The 3,444-nt window shown below is 41.0% G+C and overlaps 1 non-coding gene across 1 annotated transcript; it reads left to right on the top strand.

Moving 5' to 3' along the window:
* Nucleotides 1-905: 905 nt before the first annotated feature.
* TRNAW-CCA (transfer RNA tryptophan (anticodon CCA)) lies at nt 906-977 on the top strand. Its single transcript has one exon. It is a non-coding gene; the product is annotated as a tRNA-Trp (tRNA).
* Nucleotides 978-3,444: the final 2,467 nt, after the last annotated feature.

Below are 3,444 nucleotides of genomic sequence, written 5' to 3'. Positions count from 1 at the left end.
CATCAATCCATGTTCTGCTGGCTGGGGTAGTTGCAACCTAAAATCCCGCAATCTGTAAATCACATATTTATTTCTTATTTTATTTATACATCCCATCTTTACTATTTTTATAAACATCTCAAGGCAGCAAACTTATCTAACATTCCCTCCTCCCGTTTCCCCACAACAACAATCCTGTGAGGGGAGTTAAGCTGGAAGTGGAGCCTTCTTTGTCAAAAGCATCCCACAATTCGGCGATACAGAATTGCACTTCAAACTGTAGTCCACAAGGACTGGGATTATCTATTAGTATTACCATAATAAACCCAGTAGTCGAGTTTATACCTGAAGAATTTGGAGGGGGTGGAGGGGAGGATGCCTGCCTTGCTACGCAAGTAGCTACGATGTCCTGAAGAAATGCAACTTTATTGTTGCATTTAAAATTGTTTATAGCCGTCTTTTCGAAGTTTGGGCCTTAAGAAAACCACAGCACAGCGCACCTCTCTAAACTTCTAGGGATCCTGAATAAAAACAAAAAGATGTCTCCCCCCACTGTGCAGCGGCAAATGGTAGCGTCCGCTATTACTTCTCTTACCTCACTTTTTTTTTTCCTGCGGGAGGCGTGACCTGCCCGTTGATTGACTGGGTGGTGTCCGACCACGGATTTAGGCTTGGGGGTGGGTGGCATGTTCAGGGCTTGTTTCTGTTCCCTCAGAAGGGATCGAAGCGAAGTGAAACTGTGGTTTACCTTTTTATAGAGTGAATTCAGTGGTAGAAATAAAGGGAACACAAAGCACCTTTGATCGACGTATTTAAATATAGAAGAACACAGGCGCATGCGTGAAGAGGAAAGAAACAAAAAAAAAAATCTGAACCGGGACGAGCCGATCAGTCTCTTGGATGTTTGCTTCCAGCTTGAGCCGCAAGACCTCGTGGCGCAACGGTAGCGCGTCTGACTCCAGATCAGAAGGCTGCGTGTTCGAATCACGTCGGGGTCATGGCATCCCTTTCTGAAAGAGGGATTTGTTTTACCCTAAATATAGGCGGTATCACTTTTCTCTTCCCGGTGCTCGTAGATTCTCTTTAAAGCGGTCTCAGGGTTGTTTGTGGATTGCAACAAGGGGGAGGAACGCTAACACGTGGGAAGGACTGAAGTCAAGAAATACGTAATAAAGGTGTTGGGGTCACGGGAGGCGGCTCATTGTCCCGATAAAGCATGATGAATGTAATTGAAATCATGGAACATAGAAGATCAAACGGGAAATCCTGGAAGGAAAAATAAACAAAGAAGGTACAGTTGCCACTCTTCAAAAGGAGGACAAAGGAAGGGAAATTTTAATAAAATAGAGGAGGAAAGAGAGATACGTGCACACATTTACCGTTTATAAGTATTTTGAAAGATTATAGTAGTTTGGTGAATGATCTCCAGGAGCACAATGAAAAAAGCACTTTAACTTTAAACCTATTGTGATTAGGGTTGTTCTGAAGAACACTTTTAATAGTAAAACAGGTGGGAAGTGGGTAAGAAAATTAAATAACAGTCTATCTGTTAATGATTATTAATAAAATGAAACCCAATGACCCTGAGTAGTTCAAAGACTTCCCATCTTAGAGGATGAAGGGATAGGTTGGGGAGTCTACCTTCACCCCAATAAATCCTTCAGTTGCCACTATAACAAACCAGAGCAAAAGGGAAATTAATCCCATGTTCTGCTGGCAATCTATATGCTGGTGGCAATAGTCCAGCAAATCAGGAGCACCTTAATCTGACACCCCATTGTCCTGGGGATGCCCTCCAAGCGTTCATGCATCTTAAATAATCTTAAAGCAATATTGAGTATAAATGGGGGGGGGGGAGAGATCAATAAATGCAATGTTTCCCACTGAAACAAAATATAAGGCTTGTTGGTTCTTAATAGTTTATGTGCATCTTTGCAAAACTGTTTGGCACTGATGGATATATATTGAATTAACACAGCTGAGCATTTCTTTGGCTATTACCCAGGGCAACATCTGACTTCTATATGACTTATAGACTTATAGATTCCCATGATAGGCTTCCACTGCCAGTGTGCATTTCTTTACCCTATGCGCGTTTTTGCCAGGTGGAGTCAGATAAAAACATTGAAAATTGTTTTTAAAATCAGTAAACAAAAACAGTATTACATTTCAGGTTAAATAATATTGTGAGTTTCCAGTGTTTACATCACAGCTCTCTTAACATTTCCTCAGAAAAACACAGTATCAAATTTTGGCACCACAATCTAAGGAGAGCAAGTTGATGGTGTGGCTTGTAAACCGATACAGTGAATATCCGGCTACCGTATGACTGTTTTTACCCCCTCCCCTCATAGATCACCAGTTTTTTTTGGGGGGGGCGTGGATGCATGGAAGACTAAACTGAACCCAGGACATCTGACTTGCAAATGATAGGGGTGTCCCTTTCAAAGATGTGATTGATATACATGGGGATGTTTCAGAAAATGTTATGAGTGAGAAAGAAAAGGTGAGATGTGATTACCAATTTTGACAGCAATGTGTCACATCCAACTGTCAGGTATATTATAGTTCCATGTAACTTGCATACTGTATCTTTTTCTTTAGAACTGGGATTTTTTTTCCTGTTTTTAATTGCCGGTGAAATATGCCACTTTATTTGATGTCTGTGTTTTTATGAATGTTCACAGAGCTGACAAAATGAAATTCAACATAGAGAAAAGTAAAGACTTACACTTAGGCAAGAAAAACCAAAAGTGCATGTACAGATTAGGTGAAACTTGGCTTAATAGCAGTAACTGTGAGAGGGATATTGGAGTCCTAACGGACAATCAATTAAATATGAACCAGCAGTGTGCGGCAGCAAGCAGAAAAGCCAAAGCAATCCTAGGTTGCATTAACAGAGGGATTGAATCAAGATCATGTGAGGTATTAGTCCTGCTCTATAAAGCCTTAGTAAGGCCACACTTAGAATACTGCATCCAATTTTGGTCACCATACTATAAAAAAGATGTTGAGACTCTAGAAAGAGTGCAGAGAAGAGCAACAAAAATGATTAGGGGCCTGGAGTCTAAAATATATGAAGAAGTTACAAGAACTGGGCATGGCTAGTCTAGTGAAGAGAAGGACCAGAGGTGACATAATAGCAGTGTTCCAATATTTGAGGGGCTGTCACAGAGAAGAGGGGGACAATCTATTTTCCAAAGCACCAAAGGCCAGACAAGGAACAATGAATGGAAACTGATCAAGGAGAGATTTAAAGTAGAAATAAGGAGAAATTTCCTGACAGAACAATTAAACAATGGAACAGCTTGCCTTCAGAAGTTGTGGGTGCTTCATCACTGGAGGCTTTCAAGAAGAGACTGGACAGCCACTTATCAGAAATGGTATAGGGTCTCCTGCTTGAGCAGGAAATTGGACTAGATGACCTACAAGGTCCCTTCCAACTCTCTTATTCTAAGTTGTAGT

The sequence above is a fragment of the Pituophis catenifer genome, unplaced genomic scaffold, assembly GCF_029215685.1.
Source record: "Pituophis catenifer annectens isolate HBS135680 unplaced genomic scaffold, rPitCat1.0.hap2 SCAF_3, whole genome shotgun sequence".
Classification (NCBI taxonomy): domain Eukaryota; kingdom Metazoa; phylum Chordata; class Lepidosauria; order Squamata; family Colubridae; genus Pituophis; species Pituophis catenifer.
The sequence above is the reverse complement of the archived record's forward strand: the minus strand, read 5'-3'. Positions and strand labels throughout refer to the sequence as shown.